A 25,707-nucleotide genomic window follows, 5' to 3' on the forward strand; every position below is an offset into this window, starting at 1 on the left:
TCCCAACTGCTAGAGGCCATCAAGACACTCCAGAAAACCATGGAGGACAAAATAGATGCGGTCGCCATCGACCTGAACTTATTGAGGCAGGATGTGCGCTCTATCACCGGCAGAACGGACGCTCTTGAGATCCAAGTCCGGGACAGCACAGACGCCAAAACTCAACTCTTAAAGGATGTGGACATTTTGGCGCAAAGAGTGAAAAATCTGGAAGACAGGGCCGAGGAAGCCGAAGGAAGGGCCCGCAGGAATAACATCAGAATCATCGGCCTGCCCGAGGGTATCGAGGGCAGCGACCCCACTAACTACATCGAGAACCTGCTCATACAGGAAATTGGGGCTGGGAAACTGTCGCAGGGCTTCACCATAGAAAAAGCCCATCGCTCCCTAGCCAGGAGGCCGCCACCGGGGAGCCCATCCAGACCCATAATAGCCAAAGTCCTCAACTACAGGGACAGGGAGTCCATTTTGCCCTTTACCAGGATGGGCGGTTCCATACAGAGGGACGCCGCGAAGATTGCAATTTACCCCGACTACACCTTGCAGGTTCAAAGGAGCAGAGCCCAGTTCCACCACACCAAGGCAAGACTCAGGGAGGCAGGCCTGCGCTACCTACTCCTCTACCCGGCCAGACTCAAGGTCCTGCACAACAATAAGGCACATTTATTTGACACTCCCGCAGAGGCCTGCGAATGGATGGACAGTGAACAGATCCCAGACATTGAACGGAGGCAGCGCGGGCCCTAGCCGCCTGTAACAAAGGGACTTCTTCTCACCACTTACTGGCTGCAGTAGCCGATCGTACATTAATATGCCAGTAAGAGTGGCGACACTGATGGTACCGGAGCCGCGCTGGTCGTGGCGCACCTCCTGATAACACCCTCGGAGGTAGCCCCTCTCCTATCCCCAGGATAATTTGGGTGAGCTCACCCGCCCGTAGGGCACCGGAAGACCTCGGTCTGATGGGGCAGAAACGGGGATGTCAGAGCAAGGGCAACCTCGCTAGACGTGTTGTGTTTGAAGTTGTGTTTGTAGTTAAGTTAGACGTTGTTTTTCATGGGGGTCTGAACCCCAAGTTGGGATCACAGTTTGAATCGGACATAAACCGGACCGGGACCAAGTGCAGCGGAATTGCTACCAGGACGACCAAGTTCGCCGAACACCTCAACCTCAGGCTTCCCACAGCCACACGACCACACCTAGACTATGGCTGAGAGAATCAGAGTCATGTCCTGGAACGTCAGGGGATTAAACAGCTACATCAAACAGCGCCGCATTTACGCCTACATGAAGCGCCACAGAGTCGGAATCGCTCTCCTTCAGGAGACCCACTTATGTGGCCCTAAGCTTGCAGCGCTAGCTAAGGTCTGGCGAGGTACCCTAGTGGGTTCCTCCTACTCCACCTACTCCAGAGGAGTCTTGATATGGATTGCCCCCTCTGTCCCAGTCAAGCTGATCCACACCAAAACGGACAATGAAGGTAGGATGGCCCTAATTCAGGGCACCATAGAGGGGCGTGACGTTCGCCTGATTTGCACCTATGCCCCGAATCATGATGCCACTGTTTTCTTTCGTTCGTTGTACGCCCGGCTGTCCCTGAGTAACGAATGCATAACAATATGGGGAGGCGACAACAACTGTACCTTAAACCCTCGCATATATAGATCGGATGGCAAGCATGGCGACCCCTCCCCACCCGCCAAGATACTGAACGCCCTCACACAGCAATATGCCCTGAAAGACCTGTGGAGAGCGCAAAACCCCGGAATCAGAGGCTACTCCTTCTACTCTCCCCCACATAAGGTCCACACCAGGATAGACTGCCTGTTCATTAGCGAAGAGCACGTGGCCGGGTTTGAGGATACGCAGTATCTGGCCAGGGTGCTTTCAGACCACTCCCCACTGATGACCTCTTGGGTGACCACAGCCCCCAGGCCCCCCATCCCGACGTGGAAATTAAGAAGCGAAGCGCTATTAGACAAGGCCTTCAATGAACAAATCAGGGAGGGCTCCACACACTACTGGCAAACCAACATTGATAGCGTCAGATACTTGGGCACAGCATGGGAAGCCTACAAGGTGGTAACTAGAGGGGAAATGATAGCCGCGGCCGGAGGGGCCCTGAGATCCGTCACGACCCTGCTAGAGCACGCTGAGACCGAACTCCAAGACCTCGAAGCCACCCCATCCCCTGATCCCGCCCACCTGCAGAAAATGATTGAACTTAAACAAACATGCTTAACACACTGGGAGACGCTGGGGAGGCTCAGCTATACCAAATTCACGGAAAGGAACCACGCCCTGGGCGACAAACCCGGGAAACTCCTTGCATGGCTTTATAAACGAGAAACCCCCAGACACCCCATATGCTCCATCCGTAATACAGACGGCTTGACCCTTCACACGCAAGTGGGTATTAACGCAGTGTTTAAGCAATATTACCAAACCCTTTACTCCGATCCAGCCCAGCCCCCAGACCACGCGATCGAAGATGCCCTGGACGCCATCAGGCTCCCTCGCCTGGAGGACCATTTGGCAGATTCCCTCGGAGGCCCCGTCACCCCAGATGAGGTCGCAGCCACCATTAGGGCACTGCCCTCTGGTAAAACGCCGGGACCGGACGGTCTCCCGGGCGAATTTTATAAGACCTATGAGGACATACTGGCCCCCCTACTGTCCAAAGTATACAACGAGGCGTATGAAACAGGCCACCTCCCCGACTCCATGACCGAAGCCACCATCATCCCCTTACTTAAGCCCGGCAAGGAAAGCTCTGACTGCGGCTCATACCGCCCCTTATCCATGCTGAATGTAGACAATAAGATCCTTACCGCACTACTGGCCAGAAGGCTGCGTACAGCCGTCCCGTACCTTATACACCAAGATCAGACAGGCTACATGCAGGGCCGCTCCATGTCTGAGAACCTGCGAAGGCTGCATCATGTGATACACAGCACAAACGGCATGCCCGGTAAATATGCAGTTGTGTCCCTAGACGCCTCTAAGGCCTTTGATTCGGTCCGATGGACATGGCTCTATGCCACCCTTGCCAAGATGGGGATCTGAACGGCTTTCTTGAATTGGGTCAAACTCATTTACACTAATCCCACAGCCAGAGTGCGTACCAACAACACCTTTTCGGAAAAATGGAGCCTGGCCAGGGGCACTCGGCAAGGGTGCCCCCTATCCCCTTTCCTCTACATCCTGGCGATTGAACCAGTGGCGGCATACCTCAGGCAGGAGTATGGAGACGGGGGGATAGTGGTAAATGGAGTGAACCACCTTGTCTCCATGTATGCGGATGACACGCTCCTCTACCTAAGGGATCCCGAACTTCTTCTCCCCTACATTCTCGAAACCCTAGATGGGTTCCACAGATGCACCGGGTTCCAGATTAACCACGGCAAGTCTTGCCTATTCCCCCTGGCTGCACTTAGTGGAATCGAGAAAGAACACCTCCCCCCTCTGGCCCTGAAGTGGGAACCCACCACGTTCAAATATCTGGGCGTCGCGATCCACCGGGACCCCGAAGCCGAACACGCATTAAACACGGGCAGGGCTAAGGAGGGACTGGCTAAATCAATTGACCTATGGTGTAAGTTGCCCCTTTCAATGGCTGGCAGGGCGGGACTCCTCAAAATGGTTGCACTCCCGCGTCTTCTACATTTCTTCACTAACGTCCCCTACAACATCCCCCAACGTTTCTTCAAAGACCTGAGCAAACTATGTAGGAAACTCCTATGGCGGGAGGGGAGGCACAGAGTTGCCCTAGACATAACTCAAAGACCGTACGAGAGGGGAGGCCTGAAAACCCCTAACTTTGAGCTCTACTACATAGCGGCCCAGCTTAAGCACGTGATCCAGTGGATGGCCGATGATGCCACGACGGACACACGCCTATTGCAGCCCCCAGACGCACCTTGGTTGCTTAGGGACCTCCTCTGGATCAGACCAACACCTAAAACGCTGGATGCATACCTCATCCGCCTAGGTACTCAGATCTGGAGTCGGGCCTGCAAATCGGTCAGGTTGACCGACCCCTACTCCCCACAAATCCCTATAGCCGCCATCATGTCCACTAGACCGGAGGACCGGAAGGCGATCTGGAACATGTGGGAACCCTCCGGTGTTGCCACCCTGGGCGATTTGATAGACGACCAGGGCACTCACACATTTTCCGAACTGCACGAGTTGACTGGGGTTCCACTGGGTCAGTTCCTTTTGCATGGGGCGGTGATGGACAGGCTTAGGAAGCGATGGCCGGAAGCGGAATCCCAATGCGCCGGACATGAGACCATTGAGAACTTGGTGGGCGTTGCAGAGGGGGGACACGAAACCTCTAGGCTTTATGAGATCCTAATTGACAACACCACACATAAGGAACTCACATGCAAGGGTAAATGGGAAGCCGAGCTAAACACGCTATTCGGAGACACGGAGTGGGAAACAATAACACACTACCATAAAAAAGTCTCCAGGAATGCCCGATTCCAGCTTATCCAATTTTACATCATCCACAGGGCCTACCTTACCCCTGCTGTCATCTCGAGATTCAATGGCGCCTGCGTAGTGCCGTGCCCCAAGTGCCAAGAACCCGCGGCTTCACTGACCCACATGTTTTGGGCCTGCCCGGATATACAAACCTTCTGGTCGCAAATTCAGACTAGGATAGCGGAGGAGGACATAACGTTAGACGTGCAATCCCCTAAGGCATGTCTATTGGGCTCATATCCGCGAGGCAAAAAAAACAAACCCCTCAATAGGCTCAAGGACTTGATGTACATCCTCGCAAAAAGGCGCATCGCAATGGCCTGGAAGTGCCCCAGGGCCCCTAGACTTGTGACATGGTGGGAAGACCTCCGTAGGTGGTCTGTGGCTGAAACCGGGGCCTGGGAGCTGGCACAGCGACAGCAGAAAACAGGTGACTCGGAAGACCTCTTGCAATGGATAGCCCTCACGACAGCCCTGTTCCGTCCTAAAGAAGTCAGCACCTCAGGTGAGGACCCGGACAGCCCGGGCTCACCATAACACCAATGGCAGACCGCGCAACCCCGGTCCGGGTTCGCATGGGGGGAGGAGGGAATGGGAAGTTATTGTGGATATATAACTGATTGCTATGTGGATGATGCTGGTTGTATAAGTTTCTTTGAAAAATCAATAAATATATTTTTTAAAAAAAAGGGTGCCGAGACCCTGATGTTGATCCAGGCGGTGATCGTCAGCGACGTCCAGCGAGGATGAGGTGTGCGGGGCACCTCGGCGATGGATTGTTCCAGACCGCAAAGAGTTTCAGAAGAACTGTGGCCCAGCAGGGGCATCGAGTCATCAAAGTCTTTGTGGCCTTCAGGTGGCGGGAAACCCACTGGCGGATTCTCCTCGGCGCGTTGGTCGTCCTCGACTTTCTCCGGCGGGACAAAGTGGTCGACGTGCAGACAAGGGAGTCCTTGGATTCAAATGTTCTTAGGCAAAGGAGCGGCCGGGTCGGGTCGTAGGAGGCACGGCATCAAGTGGTCCCCACGGCTGGCAACACAACTTCGACGGGCCTCCAGCGGTTACACAAACCTGCGAACCCTGGTTGATGGCAATAGACTTCGACAGCGGCGAAGTCCAGGTGCTTTGCTTCGTTCTCCTCAGCGGTCCCGTCTCGGGTCAGCAGCCTTTCGAGGGTCTGACTTCCAGGGAGCTTCGGCGAAGGTTAGCGGTGCTTGATGGTCCCTCGGAGCACGGGAAGAGGGCGCCTTACCAGGTCCTCTCTCGGATCAGTCCTTGACGAGTTCAGCAGCTTTCAGATCAGGTTGAAGCAAATGCAACAGCAAGTCTTCTTCTTCCAGCTGGGCGTTGAGGATCAGCAGTTCCAGTTACTCTTAAAGTGTAGACACAGCTTCTGAACAATTTCCAGTGGTGAGAGGTCCCCAGATATACTATCATGTCTCTCATCCACACTGCTGGGTCACTCTCAGCAGCCAATCATAGAGAAGGGCATTCATGAAGTCAGTCAGACAATCAGGCACACAGTGCATTCAGGCCATCCTCCTCCCTCTCAGACACTCACAACAAGGAATGTTGATTGGGACAAGTACTCAGCCATTCAACACTACACACTGCATTCAGGCCAGTTTCAGGCAGGGCTGTCTCAGTCTTTGTCTCTCATACCAGAAACCAGACAACCACAACAAGAAGTGCATATTGGTCACACACTCCATTCACCCAGGTCCCACCCACAGGGCGTACTCACAACATACAGTCACTGGGAAGGCTCCAGTCAGTCTGGACTGGACTTCACAACAACACCATATATGGAACTTCCACCCAACAGCCAGTCAGGGGGAAGGGACAGAGTCAGGGCATCCCAGGACTTTGGGAAAACAAGGTAACAGGCAATAGAAAGCAAGAGGCCACAGGGGCCATCTTGTTTTCCATCAGATTCCAATGGCAGGGCCTGGGTATCCCAAAATGGAGGATACTCTGCGCACCTGTCAAATTCAGCATGGAGCTGCCACCAGCCCATACCCTGCTCTGCGGGCCACCCACAGGTGCCCAAAAAGGGGCACAGGGTTGTACCCCCACCCATGGGTGCTGTAAGGGTATCCCATGGGTCTGTTCACCAAACCAAAAGAGAGAGAGCTGCACCGCCAGGAGTCCCACATGAACTCCTGCGCGGAAAACACAACAGAACACACGAGGCCCTGTCCCTCCGATGCATTTCCAGCATCACACTAAGCGCTCGCCCCTTATATCTGTGTGTAGCCTGCTGTGGCAGGTTGGAATCCCGGCAGGGTCAACTCAGCCTTTCATCTTTCTGAGGTCGATAAAATGAGTACCACTCTCTGGGATAATAATGTCTTCTGTTATTTTAAGCGCTCTGAGACCTATGCGTGTGTAGCACTATATATGAAATACATTATTATTAGTATGTGTGTTCTCAGTAGAGCTCCCACACTCTTTGTTAAATTTGTAAAACTTGCGGTTTTACTCTAAATTACCCAGGGCAATCCAGACATGGACCACATGCTAACTGTGCCTTAGAGAGGCTCAGCTTTACCTCACTGTGGAGCTCCTACAAGGCCGAAACATATGTCTCGGGTTGCTGATGGTACTCTTGTTCAGAGGAGAATTGCCTAGCATTTTGGTGCTGGACCGCCCTTGTGGGTGGGACCAAACTGATGGAAATGGTTATTGTTTCTCTGTGAAGGGTGCTGTGAGCTAAAACATGGTTGTAGACCCACCTAATCAAGGAAATTCCATAGTACAGGTTATTTGAACCATGTTTGTTTTCAGTAAAGGGGCTCTCATACTCTCTTTTAAGATTAAAAACAGTTGTATGCAAAGGAGTGGTGTTGTGTCCCTTTCCAGTGGCACCTTAAGCTAAAAGGGGTTCATCCTGATGATACACCTGATCATCAGACTGGTAGAAGACACCAGGACCATCGGGCACTTTGATCCAATGCCGAAGGATATCATGGTGAAGGAACCAGCTTGCTTCTTTGGTTTTCCTGGTGCATAGATATTAGTGTCCCTTCCTTGAAGCCACTGCACTACCGCTGGAGTGTACATGGAGTAATACATAGTGATTCAGGGGTAAGAGTGACTAACTTGAGGAAACAAGCACCATGCAGATGATAAATACAGTCTGTAGTCATCCATAGGCCTACATGGAGGAACCATACAAGAAGAGACTTCGAAAAAGCATCTCCAGCCAGTCATCTACGGTCATACTGGAAGTCAATGCCTGGAAAGCCGTTTACACTGTTGCACCTTGTTAGGTTCACCAGTTACAAAATGCAGATGTGTGTCCAAAATAGGCCCTTTTTTGACATGAGTCCAACACACAATGGGCCTCATTATAAGTTTGCAAGTCCGGTAACAACGGTACCGGTAAGCTACTGGTAACATTGTTACCGTGCTGGCAAACTACGAGTTCTGCTCGCGGGTGCCTTCCCGCATGGCAGGTCTGGCGCGCATACCGGCACGGCACCCGCAAGCAGAGCATGTCGGATGCACCGGCACCATTCTGAGTGGTGCCGGTGCATCCGACCTCCACATTCCCGTTGAGCCCCAGGGTGCTCAATGGGAAGGGGAGCATTTTTTTCGCCTCCTGCGAAAGGCCAATACCGGGTCCGGCAAGGCCGTAATGACCCGGTAATTTCTCATTGCGAGTGCCGGAAAAACAGCCAGTATCATAATGAGGCCCAATGTCAAGTTGCAAACTGGTATGCTGTTTGCTTTTTCTTGCATTGAGATGCTGTACAATTCTCTGCTCGCAAGAGTCCTGCATTGAAAACACATTTTGCATCTTCGCAATTCCTGTTGTGGTTAGTAGTGATTGCACGGACCGTTCAAACATACGCCCCCCTATGTTTCACACGTGGCTCCTTATGTTCATTCATTAATATGTTAAGATTTTCTAGGGTCCTGGACTTGGAAAAATACCAATAAGCAGGAAAATGTGAGATTCCTCATAGAAAAAATGTCTCTTCATTTCAAGGAGAAAGCCTTGTTATTAAAAAAGATGAGTAAACGCTTGCCTTGTGATGCCAAGACTTTTGTGAACATGAAGTTCCTAGTTGACTAACATTTGCAATTACTATAATGACGCAGTTTAAAAATATACGGCAATTTCTCAAGCAGATAACGAACACACATTAGGCGATTCTCTTTCCTATTTCTACTTCGCCATTGGAGTCTCGAGAGACAATCGTTTCTAATATTTACCCTTTGTTTTAGCAACTGCGCTTCGGCAAATACACTTCGTTCCAAGAGGCTCACAAGCCACAGATTATTGTCTCTTGCAGTTCACATTGTGCAGTTCATGTTTATGTGTTTACTCCCAGAGTATTGTAAATGAAGGGTCTGCATGTGTGTGTTCTAACCATGGGTGGGCAAATCCCAGGCATTGTGGTCAGCAAAACATTGATTTATGAATATAGGTTAATCTACCACGGATTCAGCCGAAATGCGAAACAGAGCATCGTTAAAATTAAATAAGAGAGGGAAGGAGAGAGTTATAGAGCGAGAGATAGTGAAAAAAGAAAGGCAATAGACCAGAGGGAGCAGGACAGCATGTGAGAGAAAGAGAAGAAAATTGGTATGTGGACAGGTAGGTAGGTAGATAGATAGATAGATAGATAGATAGATAGATAGATAGATAGATAGATAGATAAAACCGATTATCATAATGTTAATAGCCATATTTTGTACATAGAAAGATAGATGTGTGCTATTTGGAACATTCAAGGATAGATGCAAGAGAATCAAAGTACATTGTAGTCAGCTATGTTGGTGGTTTGTATTTAAAATGAATAGGTTACACTCCCAATGTCAGCAATATTTGATCATAGGCATAAATCATAATCTCAAACTGAAAATCCCATAGGAGGGCTCTAAATGTAAGACCAAAACACATGAACAAGAAATGCTAAATGTAATTAGTCCTTAATGGAGAGCATCCAGCCAATCAGTGGCCAAGAATGCAGTCAGAATCCACCTGTGTTCTCTCCTCCACCTGCACACCTCACTGCATGTTCGCCATCTTATTTTTGGCCCCAGCATCCTTGACCCGTAGACCTTTTACCGTTATCCCTTATCCCCCTCCCCTTTAGGCCCCATTGTAATCCTGTTTCTCTAGCATCCGCTTTCTTTGCTTTGCTCGGGCCTTTAACACAAGCCGCGGGCCAATAAGAACCAATCTGGCCCAACGGATCGGATCTTAACGCTATATCAGAACATTGGAATTGTAGCAGTTCCCTTCAGTAAATGCCTTGACAGAGGGCAATAAATACTGGCCTAAGTCCTTTGTTCCAACATTGAAATGTTTCTCCTTTTCCCTCATACTTTTAAAAACCCTTGGCCCTTGTGAAACACCCTTGCTTCACTTGGGACTTTAACTTGGGCCAAGTGTCATTACCTCCTGGTAATGCCCTTGGAATGTGGCATTATTAAGGCAATAAGCCCTGAGACTACAGGTGATTACTGCATAAGCCTTGGGGCCCATAGTTACAGGCCCGAGCTTATTCGTTAACGGTCTGCAGTCGAGCGGCTTATTTCCATTAGTACCCCAGGCCGTTAGACCGGGGTACTAATGATGTTTCGCAGCGAAAAAAAAAATGCCCAACGTGGCTAGAAAACATAGTCCATTTTCTCTTTCTGTGAGGCCATAGTAAACAAAGAAAATGGCCACCAGGGAATGAAAGAAGGGACCACGTGCAGTCCCTTCTCCCTTTCCATGGTGCCCATTCAAGTAAATTGAAAAAAAAGTTTTAAAAAAATGGCCACCAATGGAATAGGGAGAAGGGACTGCATGTAATCTCTTCTCCCTTTCCGTGGCGGGCTGAAAAAAATATTAAATGGCGTGAGGGTCGTGCAAAAGCGTAAGCAGGCTTACCATCGTGTAAGGCTCGCAAACGGACCAATCAGTTCATTTGTAAGGGAATAAGAAACCCAAGTTGGGTACTAATGTTTAATTGTCATCCCATGGTATTGCACACTAGTCCCAGCAGCTCAAAACCTAAACTTATAGTGAAAGCTCACCAGTTTCCAGGGCCAATAATACCCATGTACTTTTCCAGCTAACAATAGGTTAACTGTTCCCAATTGGAACTCCTAGGCTGCGTAACATAGTCACTCATTTTGGAAATTATCTCCTCTCCTGTCCTCTGTCAGTTACACAAATCTGCTGATCAGGTGATGGTGGGTGCTTGTACATTTTGCCATGTATTCCCACTTTTAGTTCATCTTCACATTTTCGTGCACCTACGTATCTTGCAGATAATCTTCGTATTGCCAGAGGATGCCAGGATACTAGGAGTGCCGATTTAAAAATGTTGGATACTGCCAAGTGTAATTGCGTCGAATAATCTAACCAGCCATTCTTAGTTGCTGGAACACGAGTAGGGAATTCTCTCCCTGATTTCATTGCTTTCCTCCCTTCTATTTTAACTTTCAGAAAACATACTGATTAAGGTTTTCCTTTCCTGACCAGGTCTAAGTAATGTCCCATTTCCATGCTATTTATTATTGCATTTTTGTCTTTATTCATTTAATGACTGTAACTTTAAAAATGTAATATTTATATTGTTTGTCCTATTTAACTATGCACTATTCTGAATCTTTGTGATTTATACATCTTCAAGAAGCCCACAGTTGCACGCAACTATGAGATCCTTGAAAATCTCCCTTACTTTTGCATGGCTATTCCACCTTCAACTTGCAATCTAAATATGCATTAAAAGGCAATTCCAAAATATGTATGTCCACAAGGACACCGGCAAACATAAAATTCACGATTATAATCTACATAAATGGTGCTATCATGGTGCAATCCAACAAGGTCAATCTGGACTATTTCCTGAGTCATTTCCATCCGCGCCCGAAAACCAGCAGGAACATCCAAGTTAACAATGCATCGACTGAAGCATGGAAAAAGCAATGAGTATGTCAGCAAGGTGTTCAGGATCTTTACTTCACTGGAGAAACCTACGATAAAAAAGATAATGGGCCTCATTATAAGTGTTGTGGTAAGGTAAGGCAACAACGGCGCCAGTAGTGCTACTAGCGCCGTTGTTACAGCGCCGCAACATTACGAGTTCTGCTCGCGGGGGCCGTTCTGCACGCCTGGTCAGACCAGACGTGCAGTGCGGCACCCACGTGCAGTACCGGATGGTAGCAACGGCCCCGTTATTAATGGGACTGTTGTTACCATCCTCCTCATTCCCATTTGAGCCCTACGCGGGCTCAAATGGGAATGGGGACGTACCGGGTGCGGGTCCAGGTCCTGCGAATGGGAATTACCGGGCCCGCAAAGGTCGGAATGGCCCGGTAATTCCCGTTTTTCAGGGACCCGAGTTTGGGGGTAGCCATACCGGTAAAAACAGCATGGCTACCTCCAAACTCGTAATGAAGCCAAATATGATAAACCTGAGGCCAATTCTCACAGAAGACAATCCAGCATTCTTCTCAAGTGGGATCAAAAACATCACAGCCAAAGTAAACAACTTTTAACAAATCTTTCTGCTCTCCAGACAAGGCCCAAAAATCTGCTTAAGAAAGTCAAAATAACCCCCTTGATGGCCTATGGCACCCAATTAGGCTTCCATGCCACTGGCCTACTATCTGATTGTTGGCCATAGAACATAGCATTAAATTCAATCTATTCCTATGGATTATTTCACTTTAAACAATAGTTTGGTGATTTGGGCAGTTGTTTATTTTTTTGGTGGAGTCTGTATGGGCTTTTGCAATAGTGGTGTTATTTTGGCTTTCTTAAGCAGCTTGGGCCCCTCCTATGGCAAATATAATTGTGGAGATCCTACAAACCTTGGATTACAACAACCATGGGGTACTGACCCTCCATGACCTGTTAATGACATGACCCTGGGGACTGCCGCAGCCTCTATCAGTGGCCCTGACTTGGCAACAAATGTGTCATCAACATATTTTAGCCATGTGTTCAAGCATTAATGGGTGACCTGCATGGTTCATTAAGGCAAGTTGTTGCAGACTGTGTGATATATTCATGTCTCCTCTTTTAATGACCTTGGAGCCATTCTTGGCCTAGTTTCAACTGTATTTCTTGAGACAATGTCAGTACCTACCAGGGTGGATGCCAGAGCGAGTCCTACCCCAGAGGGGGGATGTGGCAGTTGGGAGGGGCCACAATCCCTGCCGCTTCTTGTAGTGCAAGTTTGCTTGAATGAAGCACCACTAATAATCAACCAATACATTTCTTACATGTTGCTGGCCAGTCCTTCTTCTGAAAACTACATCTCTCAGCATCTCTCTCTCTCTCTCTCTCTCTCTCTCTCTCTCTCTCTCTCTCTCTTTCTCTCTCTTCTGGAGGGGTTCACCCAGCAAGGACAGGAGAGAGAGAGAGAGAGAGAGAGAGAGAGAGAGAGAGAGAGAGAGAGAATAATCCACAGAAGAACTGAAGTTACACAAGAGACCTGGAATGTGTGAACTAAAATGGCAATATTAGGAAGATGTTAGGAAGAGCGACTGCTTCCTGCCTTTGGGAAACGTAATCAGCAATGCAGTGAAGAGAGGGCAGCTAACAGAGGAGGACCACATATACAAACACTGCTACAGGGACATTGTGCTTACCTGGGAGAAAGAGCACAGAACTGATTTATAATCAAACATGCCCCTCCTCCCACGAGTGGGCTATTTCAGGGACCCTGATTGATTGTTAAACTAAATCATGCTATGGGCAATAGGTTTCATGCATTTGCATGGACATACCCCCATGCACTCCCTGAAGATGGCAGGCTTACAAGACCAGTGTGCCATATTAAACAATGCCCCGAAGTGCCAATGTGAAAAAGTGCTGTTTGCAAAGGGGGTGTTATTCTGGTAAGCCAGCCCTAGGTGCCAGATCAATGAACGGGAGATAGAGAGTTTCAGTGGGGATAGAGGGGCTAATGCAAACTTTACAGATGATTGAGTTATCTTCAGAAGACGAAATGGCACAAGCATGTTATAATAGCAAACATCTTCAGACAATAGCCTTCTGTTTTGCTAGGATGGACAACAGACCGGGTTTAAATGTAACTTTATATTGAACATGGGGGTTAGAGTGTGGTGTACACTGCAGTTAGAACTATATTTTTTACACATTCGTATAGCCCCTGTTTTCTGGCCCTTACCTGAGCCAGGGAGCACTCATTCCTTGACTAGGTCCAAGGCACTCCCCATGGTAACCACCACCCACACCTACCAGACTAGCTGGTTAGGGAGGGGTGCTGCATCTGCCAAATAAAATTGCTGTTAACAGGAGATGAGGTAGACCCTAGATTCTTACCTAAATGGACACAGACACCAAGCTGCATTTTATAGGGATCCTGTAGGATTGTTTGGTGTGTTTTTGGAGTACAGCGCCACTACACAGGATCAATGTATAGCATTTTTTCAAGCAGCACCACTGCATGGGTTTGGTGCATTGCTACAATGTGGTACAGCAAGACATGTGTTATTGAGCATTTTATTTTATGCAGCGCCACTGCATGGGTTTGATGCAATTGCTTCAAGCTATGTGTTGCAAGTGCAACATATGGATATGTAAATGAAGACAGGCTACACAGGTTAAAAACAAACCATTCCCTCATTTAAAAGCACATTTTATTTTTCATATTCAAAATGCACACAATTTTATTTATTTTTTTTCATCTGAAATGCCTATGTTGCAAGAGACACATTTGAAGATTAATGAACTAATATAATTAACCGTACTATCCTGATTCTAACTTCTTAATAATATAATGTGTTCTCCACTGCAAAATGAGACAGGCTGAAACTCATTTCAGACTGTGTGCAGATATTTTTTTCTTCTTGTTTTTCGGTGCTGCTTTGTCCACAGTATTTGCAGGAAGCAAGGATTTGAATAGCAGGAAATCAGTTTTGTTACAGTTGCTTACTGTAAAGGATTTCTATTGTGTGCAGAGGGTGGATAGGACATGATAGAATTTTATTGGTTAGGATCCTTTGGTAGGAGGTAACTAGAGTTTTCATGTATAATCTCGGGGAAGAAGCTAGGAGACGACATCTTGACACAGCTCGGAGAAGGACTGGGTTGATATCTGGGGATGCCTGATTCCTAAAGCAGATTCAATACTGCTACAGAGACTGGGATTTCCAGTCAACAAGTCCCAGTTTGAGCGACAGCAAATGCTTGTCCTTGCTGGGTGAACCCCTCCAGAAGGCGACCAGCCAAAGAAGTTACACGCTGAACAAGCCTGGTAATTATCTCGCTGAAGTGTGGGGGCTGTGAGTATGTGTGCGAAAATATTCAGTCAGAGTAGGAAAGGAGATTCCTGTGTTTTAACCACATGTTTAATGTTGCAAATTGAATTCTTGTTCCTCGCCACTCTCTTTTCATTTTGTTACAGATAATTTTGTTACTGTGAGTTTTCCATTTATTTCTGTAAAAAAAGAGTAAGCTTGTGTTGAAATGCAAGTTTTATAATTCAAAACAATTATCTGAAAGCAGGCGGGAAGTGTGTTTCATTTTTATCTTGTCCTTTGTGCATCTATCATTATAACACTGGTAATATGGGAAGATCTTTGCACAGTGCCATTGTCATTTTTAAAAGTTGCTAAAAGATAAGACATGGCGGTAGCTGTGTGCATGAATCCATTCAGTGTATGAGTGTGTGTGTGTTTTCTGAATGGAACATAATAATAAAAAAATGAAATAGCCTGCTGTCGAAGGTCTATGAGTCGGCAGAAAGAGAGGCCCTGGACATCGTTCACCAAACGTAAATAAGTTGGTGATAAATACCACATATAGCTTGCTGTCGTAGATAAGTCAGTGAGAACAGCCCATGGTGGCACACTAAAAATGAAAATGTGGTATTTCTGAAATGTAGGCCTGAGGTCTCTCTAGTGATCACACGAACAAACTAAGCAAAAATAAGGGGTTCTGGATATTGGGGCCATATATAAAACAAAGGAATTATGCTCACCAGAAATACCACCAATAATGCCTACCAATATAATGTATACCACTAAATGTATCTGTGTGCTGAAATAATGTATGTATACTGTAGTACTATATACCAAATCTAATCTGAATGCAAAGAGTGATTATTACTGAATTATTTTCATTTTGACGGTAAGAAAATACCGCTAGGCCCCAGATCTATACAAAATACCCAACATATTTATGGTGCGTTGCAGGTCGGGAAAGTGATCACAGAGCGCCTACTGGGCGTGGCAACTGTGTCTCACACTGCCATCTGTACATTAATGGAACCCATTTTATAATAACAGTGTGTTATTAAAAACGAATTTCAAAATGTCGCAAAGGGAAACCACATTCTCAGACCTAGTGCAAAATTTAGAGGCAAAGTTGTTTGCACATGGGACGTGGTCATTGAACAGTACCTTGGAATGGCATGACCGCATTCAGGGTGGGGTGCAGAAAGAAAAACTAGACAATATTTTTGCAGAAGGCAGCATAATTCAGGTCTGCCTTACAAGGTTATTGAATGCAGCCGATAAAACTGCAGAGAAAGACTGTTTAATACGGCTATGCGCCAAGATCTGGTTTATTTTGAATAGGTCCCTGCGAATGCAAGAAAATGATAACCAGCTAATTAACAGGTTAAAGACTGATTTAGATGGGGCAAGTAAAAAAGAGGAGATGTTAAGAACAGAATTAGAAGGATGCCAAAAAGACATGCAATTAAAATGCAGAGATTTTGATGCTCAGTTGTCCAAAAGCAAGAAACAATTTGAGGACAGTGAGCAAGAATTGGTACACTTAAAAGCCTTAGTGGACCATATTAGACAGGATAAAGAGATTGTTTCAGAAATGCAGATTTTACAAAAAGAAAATTTTGAAAAAGAAAGTGATCTCCAAGGTGCAGAACAAGAAATGGTTAAAATGATTCAAGAAAAAGACAAGAGAAACAAAGAATTCAATGAATGCCAAATGCAAATGTGCGACATGCAGGAGGTAATAAATAAAATGAGTGATGAAAACAACTATCTGCAAAATGAAGCACGCAGGCCCCTTAAAAAGTCCAAAGACTTAGAACAGCAAATGTGCATTCCCAGGTCCCAGGAAAGGCGGCAGGGTACTACATTCAATGGAGTGAAGGTGAAATCTAGTTCTGCCCAGAGAGCTAGTGCTCCAGTGACTGGGCCGGTGACTAAACTTGGTTGCAGCGCCCTTGAGGGATTTGATACTCCCATTGGGGGCAGCCACCAATCCCATACACCTGAAACCAGGATTGAATCACAAAGTAGTGCAATTCCATGCATTGCAACAAGTAGCCCTATAAAGATAATGAAATCCATTAAAGCTCTGATCAAACCATTTAAAAAAGGAGGGGAATGCTGCATTGAAGATCACTTAGAAGCGGTTCATGACATTTTTAAAGCACTCCAGATACCTAAGGAACAGTACAGACAATATTTTCATTTAACTTTAGATGCCACGATGGCCAGCATCATAAGGGGATTAAATGAACAGCAGAATATGACATGGGTGGAGTTTGAAAAAGAAATTAGGCATCATTTTTCTCCTTTTCAGTCATTACAGGAGGCAAAGAAAGTCGCTTACACAATCACTGCTGGGCCTCACACATCCCCTCGCCAATTTTTACAGGACTTAAAAAGGGCATTTTCTCGTTTTGATGTATCTTTTGACCCCAATTCCAACGAGTTTAAAACTGCCTACTTCTATGGGCTACAGAAAGACATCATATCACAATTGGTCCGTGAATTTGACCGTGACAAGTCCCTTGAATGGATTGTACATCAAAGCACAAAACTATATGAGGTACTCTATTGTCAGGGTAGAGAAAGTGATCAAATGAAAGATACTAGACCTAAATCTAAAGAACCCTCAGCCACAGTGATGGAGATCAGGTCAGCCAAAATGTCCCTTGAGTCTGCTCAAAGTCCAGGCAAAAATAATTCGGCACCTGAACAAAGGGGTAATCAACAAAGGTCATCACACTCTGCACCAATGTTCCAATCACATGATCCTAGTAATAGGGAGAGCTACATCAGCCCTAGGTATTTAGGGGATAGACCCCGGGCAGGATATCGGCCTGATATGTCAGGTATGAATAATAACCAAAGACAAAATCAAGATCAAAGAAATGAGGGTCCCTACCAGACATTGGGGACACAGAGCAGATTTGATCCCAACACCATGATATATGGTAATCAGGATAGACCCCGATATGTGGATCGATTTGCTGATAATGGGAATCAACATAGGGGTCAGTACCCACAACATGAGAGACAGGACATGAGACAGAACATGAATTATACTCCACGTCAGTACAATGATTCCCCACCAGGGGACTACAATCAAAGGATGAGTGCACCCCGCTCCTCTCCACAAATGAATCAAGAGTTCAGGAACTATCCCAATAGAAATCACTCACCTGAGAGGTACAGAATAGATCCAATCAAGGTGAAAACAACCAATATCGACCTAGGCCACAGAAAGAGGATTCTAGAGAGATGGAAAGGTTCCAGTGCCTCGAGGCCCAAGTGAAAATGTTAGCTGAGCAAATAGGGAAGCTCTATACAGCGCAAAAACAACCATCCAAAGAGGGGGCTGATGGCCATAGAAATGACCGGGGGGCTTCTTCTGAAAAGTGACTAAGTACTCATGATACCTACAACGCCGAAAAGACAGATTGCCCTAATGTAATTTTGCATAATGACTCTGAGATGCCTAATGATGTAAAAGTGAAAGCACCAATGAATGAACATGTAATAGAAAGTGCAAATAATTCTAAAAGAGAGGTACGGTTTAACCTAGAGCTAAATCAAACATTGGAGATTTGTACAAATGAAATAAGAAAACCTGAATCTCCAAGAGAACAAAGAGACAGATTTAAGAAAAATGACTCATGCATGGGGAATACCAGTGAACAGGGAGTAAGTGGGGATGCTATAGCTCCTTCGCTGGACAGTCAAAACGGTGAACAAACACAGACAGAAAAAGGAAATACTCAAAAGGAGGGTACAAATCAATCACCTGAAGAATTCTTTGAGCCACATATTTTTGAAGAAACTGAAAGGGCTGGTAAAACACTAAATGATCACAAATGCACAGAATTAAACAATGATAAATTACTAAATGATGTTGTTACACATGTTCAGTTGGAAGGTTCTAATGTGGTCCCTGATGATACCCAGATGGGTGGGCGAACAGTGGCCACACTCCAAAAAACCTCTGAACATGGAGAAATGAATAAAGTCTCTCGCGCAGAAATGGGTAAAAAGGAAGGAAAAATGTCTTTCCATTTACCAATGTGCTTAGCCAAAAGTGAAAAAGGCCTGAGAAAGGTGAGCCCTGAAATCAGTAAGAATTCACACGTCTTATGTGTATTAGAGGAAGTTCAGGACAGATATTATGCACCCATCGCTGTAGAAGAAAAATGCCAAACATTTGCTATGATTGACACTGGCGCACAGGCCACAATTATGTCCAAGGAGCTGGTAAAGAGTATCAATGAAGGCAGACCCCCACAGAATCAAATCACAGTGAAGGAAAATCAAGGTCCAGTGCATAACTTTAATGGGGAGGAGGTGCCCATCATAGGTGTAACTGAGGTTGACATAAAAATAGGAAAGCACAGAATGAAACAAGAGGTATTGATCACATCTGTTTGTGAAATTCCATTTCTGATGGGGACAGATTGCCTGAAAAGATTGTCTCCTCTCATAGATGGGGTGAATGGAGTGCTGTGGTCCTTAACCAAAAAAACATTGAGACCTAAGAAACTAAAATCACAAAACAGCAACATAAATGAATGTCACACCGTTGCCAAAACAAATGATGCTGTGGAGGTATATCTCCAGAATAGTTGCATACCTAGTGTCACGGTTATATTAATGTGTCAAGACAAAATGCAGAGCGACAATGAAAAACTACCTGTACAAATATACTTGGACCCAAGGAAAAATTGGCACACTGCCATAGATGAGCACACATCACGTTTTTATTTAAAAGAGAAAACAATCAAACAGAATATTGCTCCTAAAACAGATTCCGAAAAACACATTACCACTCTTGCTGAAATACACATGGAAGATGAGCAACCATGGGTTCATGTTGGTATAAATGACTGTTTTAAAACAATAAAAGCCACTTTAGCGCTTGAACAGGAGAGGAGCTTCATTAATGAGAAATTGTTGCAAAAGATAATGGAGAGGGAAAAGATCCCGAAATTTAGGATTAAAAACCAATATGTTTCTGGGTTGGACAGTCCAGACTTTGAAAACCGAATTGCAGGCAGATGCATGCTTAAAATTAGCATTGGGCAGAAAACAATTTACCATAATGTATGGATAGTGAGTGGAGCACAAAATGACTTTTACATGGGCAATGACATCATGCACAGAATGTGTATGGTGTTAGATTTCCTTAATCAAAAAATATGGTCACGCCTAGGTGGGCCGGCACCTGAATTTGAAGACAAAAGAAGGGCTTATCATTGTGCACAACTGGTTCCTTATGCAATCGAATTACAAATGAGAAAAGATACTATTATGCCTGCATTTACAAAACAGTTTGCAATAACACTGAAATGCAAAAATGGACAGCAAATGAAAGACTCTGATGCATTTGTATGCCTGAATGAATCCATAAAACAGCAAGGCCTGGATTATGAATACATTCTATTGGTAGATATTGGTGAAGGATCTGTAAAAATTATGGTAAATAATAAGGGTTGTCACGATATTAATTTAGAGGAAAACTCCCCATTAGGAATGGCCATACAGAAATCACATTATACGGCAGATTTAAATAACATGGTGATTGGAAATATACCTGAAAAGTATGTAGATGCCAAGGGTGAGTTGCCAGAACACCTGGACTCTCAGCCCAAAGGAATATTTAAAATTCATTCTGTGTATCCTTATGATTCAAATGAGACAATGTGCTGCCATCAAGAGGATTGCATAACATTTAATTTAAATGAAAATGAAACAGAAAATCAGCCCATTGAAGTGGAAGCTGATATGCCAAAATATTTAAAAGTGGCAGTTTTACAAAAAGACACAGCCACACAGTTAGAGGAAAGCGCCGAGATTCCCTTACCAGAAGATTTTCCAGAATTTTCCAAAATGGTAGAAGAGCAGATCTCCTTAGCGGATGCGTGTGACAACAATGAGGATAGGAACGAACTGAGAAAGATATTTATGGAATTTAAAGATGTATTTGCAAAAGATGCTTATGATTGTGGTTTAACTGATTTACTTGTGGCCACACTTCCGGAAGGGTGTAGCAGAAGTCCAATATTTGTACGCCAGTATAGACTACCGCTGGCATGTTTAGAATCATTAGCAGAGATTATAAAGAATTTGGAAGCTCGGGGAATCATCAGGCCCATTCATAGCACATCCAATACACCTATTTTACGTGTGTTAAAGCCAAATGGTCAATGGCGGCTATGTGAAGACTTGAGGGAGTTAAATAAAAGAGTGCCAGTATCCAGATGGCCACTGCCATTCATTGATCAGGGCCTAGCTCAGGTACATGATTCAAAAGTGTTTACCACATTAGATCTCACCTCTGGATATTGGTGCGTGCCATTGGCAGAGGAGATACATAATTTATTTTCCTTTACATTTGACAGGACTCAATACGCCTGGCTTAGAGCTCCGTTCGGGTACATCAATAGTGGGAGTGAATTTGGCATATTTTTGAGAAAGGCCAAGCCAGATGCAGCGGAAAGAGGAACCATAGTTTATGTGGATGATGTCCTGATAAAAAATGAAAGCCTGAAAAGCCATTTTGATGAAATAAGACATGTGCTTGGCCAATTGCAGAAAACAGGCGCCAAAGTGTCTTTACAAAAAGCACAAGGGTGCAAGAAAAAAGTGAACTTTCTAGGCCATGAAGTGACTGAACATGGACTAAATCTACAAAAGAAGAAAATAGAGGCCCTACAAAAACTAAAGGACACTAAAAATGTGAAAGGGGTAAAAAGTTTATTAGGGATGACAGGCTATAACAGAAAGTTCATTGAAAATTATGCTGAAATCACTCAACCATTGACTAAACTGCTTAAACTGAATACACCCTGGATATGGGAAAGAGAGCAGTCTGAGGCAGTAGCTAAATTGAAGGAATGTCTTGTAAAGGCACCATGTTTAGCATATCCCATAAAGGGTAGGGATTTCTTCATAGAAATAGGGTTCTCTGAACATTGTATGTCAGCAGTGTTATCACAAAAACATGATGTGAATCACAAAACCATTGCATATGCAAGTAAAGCATTTTCCCAAGTAGAAATGAAATTCAATGAATGTGAAAAGGCCCTATTAACCACTGTGTGGGCGCTACAACATTTTCGCCCTATTGTTCAGGGAGAAAATGTGATTATTGAAACAAATCTTCAACCTTTGCAGTTTTTAGAGAGTAAAAGAATTAGGTCAGGTAATCTAGCGCAGTCCAGAATCACTTCATGGACGCTGGCATTACAAGGTTTTCCTATAGAAGTGAGATATGGACAAAATAAAAAGAGCCCAATTGCTCAAGGGTTAGCTGACTTACATGACTGTGCAGCTGAACAATTATCAAACGAAATGGAAGTGGAACCTAGTTTGCAGGAATTTGAACAATCACCACACAAAGCTTTTGATGAAAAAACATGCAAGGATCTGCCAACTGCATATGTGGATGATTGTGCTTTTCACATTGAAAATGACAGTAATAAACAATTAGTGTCAGGAATAGGGAATGTCTGGTTGAAATGTGAAGGAGTCCCCAGTGTAGGGATGAGGATTGGAGCTAGAAGCAGTCAAGTGGCGGAATTGGCGGCCATTTATAAAGCAATTGCTACTGCAGTTCATAATAAATTCAGTGAAATTGTCCTGGTGACTGACTCTGACTATGCACGAAATAGCTTTGTGGAGTATTTACCTGGCTGGAATGGGAGAGGCATGGTTACATACAACAAAAAGCCACTTAAACATGGAAACATGATACAAGCCATAGACAAATTGGTGTCAGAAAATGATTTGTCAATATACTGGAGAAAAATTTGTGGGCATTTAAAAACACCCAGAGAGGATAAGGAGGGAAATGATAAGGCAGACCACCTGGCTAAAATTGGGGCTGTGATGGGAGAATTGCTACCTAAAGATGATTTAATGGTTGAAATACAAATTGATGCCGTAACACGTTCTAAAGCACCAAAGGAGGTAGATCAACCAGTGGTACAGTGGGGTCATGATATGCCAGACCAAGATTTGATTGAGGCACAAAAGAATGATCGAATTTTGGGAATCTATTATAATCATTTGATAGATTCTGAACAAAACCCTTTAACAGAAAATGATTGTATAGGAAAAGAAGAGTTGAGGTTGCTATTAAAGAATAAACAATGAGTTAGACTGCAGGATGGACTCATGATTAGAGAGTCCATAACAGGACAAATACAGTGGGTGGTACCCCTTTCATTCAGAGGGCTAATGCTACAACATGCACATGATGCAATAACCGCAGGCCACATAGGTTCACAAAAAACATTGGAAATACTAAAAGATTATGCTTACTGGCCACATATGTCCCAAGATGTGGAATTATATACTAGAGGATGTCTAGTATGCGCCCAATTTAAACCTGCTTCACCAATGCATAGAGCCCCATTGATGAAAAGAGTCCTAACTCTTCCATGGTCAGATTTGCAAATAGACTATGTAGGCCCTTTAAAAAGGTCGAGCAGAGGAAACTGTTACATTTTAAGTGTGATATGTTTGCTGTCGAAGTGGATTGAATGTATTCCTGCACCAGATTGTAGTGCGCAAACAGCAGCCACATTGCTGGTGAACCATGTGTTCTCAAGGTTTGGGTTGCCACAAAGAATTGAGTCAGACAGAGGAAGTCATTTCACAAGTAATCTAATGAGTAAGGTATGGCAAATACTGGGTGTGAAAAGGAAACTACATATCGCATATCGGGCAGACTCTTCAGGTGGAGTTGAACGGAGCAATAGGTCTGTTGTGGACATATTAAAGACATTTGTGGCAGAAGCAGGTTCCAGCTGGGATTTACGTTTACCATTGGTTGTGATGGCAATCGGATCAACTCCTGCCAAAGCAACAGGTATTAGTCCACATGAGGTCTTAACAGGTAGGAAAATGGTGTTACCACAACACCTACTATACAGAACACATGAGCAGACACTTGTGAGTGCATCCACAGTTCATGAGTACATTGATGAATTGAGGAAGCATTTGCAACATGCATTTGCTTTTGTGCAGAGAAATCTAGCAAGAGCTGCTGACAGTGCAAAGTCATACTACGATAAAAGAACATCAGTGAGAGAATACAGTGTAGGGATCAGGTGTATAAGTTTCATTTTGGAAAAAGTAAACAGAAAAATTCTAAATTTCTAGCAGCCTGGCAGGGGCCATTTCGAATTATAGATAAGGTTTCTCATGTAGTTTATAAAATTTTAAAGACTGAAGGTGAAACAACAATAGAGCAATTTGTGCACGTAAATCAGATTAAGCCATGCCATCCCAGACACAAGATCAGGCAGCTTGAGCATGTAGAAACAGATGAAGTCCCTTGAACATAAAAAGGTGGAGTGACTATGTCTAGTCAGGAGGCAGTGACAGAGAAGTTAAATAAAAAAAGATGGTTGAAATGGTACATAAACACTGTAATATATGTAAATATATATAAAATATAAATAATATAAAAAGTAAATAAATTTTAAAAAAAATTAATGGAAGCTCATGGTCGGTGTGCAGAATGAAAATGCATTAAATATTGAATGTTGTTTTATGTATGCTTGTTCTCTATAACCTGTGTTTAATTTCAGAAGGCGAAAGAAAAAGGGCAAAATATTTTACAAGGCGTGTTTTATTTTGGCAAAAGGGTGAAATTAGTATTGTGCTATATACTTAATCTGTTTCTTTTCTATTTGATTTAGAATATTAACATATTTGTACCGGAGGTCACGGGAGACGATGGAGTCCTGGAGTCCCCTGGATGAAGACCAAAAGATGCCTGCCTCCGGGTGGAGGTGAAGACAAAATAACCAGAATGCCAAAGAAAAGATGACTTCTATAGAAAAGGATCCAAGAGTACCAAGATGAAAGAGTACCTGAATGAACCAAAAGAGGCAGACAAGTGTCCTGGCATATGGAGTTCCACGTATTTATTATTTTAATTAATTGTTTTAATCTGTTATGTTAATTATTTGTTTTAGTTAGTTGTTTTATTTTATTATTTTCAATTGACTTCAAGTATAAAATTGAAACACTGGACTATGGACACTTCCATTACGAAGGCAAATGTAGAACATTTTATAAGAATTGATGAATTCAGATGAATTTTAATATTATGTTGATTGAACAGTGATTTTTCAATTTTCATCTTCACAACAAGAATGTTAATTGTATTGGATTGTTACATTTTGAAAGAAGAAAAGGAGCAAGTTGGATTTTTTCCAATTGTGGCTCGGATTAGCCAAATTCTCAAAAAAAGGAGGGGATATGTAGGATTGTTTGGTGTGTTTTTGGAGTACAGCGCCACTAGACAGGATCAATGTATAGCATTGTTTTCATGGAGCACCACTGCATGGGTTTGGTGCATTGCTACAATGTGGTACAGCAAGACATGTTTTATTGAGCATTTTTTTTTATTCAGCGCCACTGCATGGGTTTGATGCAATTGCTTCAAGCTATGTGTTGCCAGTGCAACATATGGATATGTAAATGAAGACAGGCTACACAGGTTAAAAACAAACCATTTTCTCATTTAAAAGCGCATTTTTTTTTTCATATTCAAAATACAATTTTTTTTTTCTTTTCATCTGAAATGCCTATGTTGCAAGAGACACATTTGAAGATTAATGAACTAATATAATTAACCGTACTATCATGATTCTAACTTCTTAATAATATAATGTGTTCTCCACTGCAAAATGAGACAGGCTGAAACTCATTTCAGACTGTGTGCAGATATTTTTTTCTTCTTGTTTTTCAGTGCTGCTTTGTCCACAGTATTTGCAGGAAGCAAGGATTTGAATAGCAGGAAATCAGTTTTGTTACAGTTGCTTACTGTAAAAGATTTCTATTGTGTGCAGAGGGTGGATAGGACATGATAGAATGTTATTGGTTAGGATCCTTTGGTAGGAGGTAACAAGAGTTTTCATGTATAATCTCGGGGAAGAAGCTAGGAGACGACATCTTGACACAGCTCGGAGAAGGACTGGGTTGATAGCT

The sequence above is a fragment of the Ambystoma mexicanum genome, chromosome 7q (genome assembly GCF_040938575.1).
Source record: "Ambystoma mexicanum isolate Mex_15411 chromosome 7q, UKY_AmexF1_1, whole genome shotgun sequence".
NCBI classification, from domain to species: Eukaryota; Metazoa; Chordata; class Amphibia; order Caudata; family Ambystomatidae; genus Ambystoma; species Ambystoma mexicanum.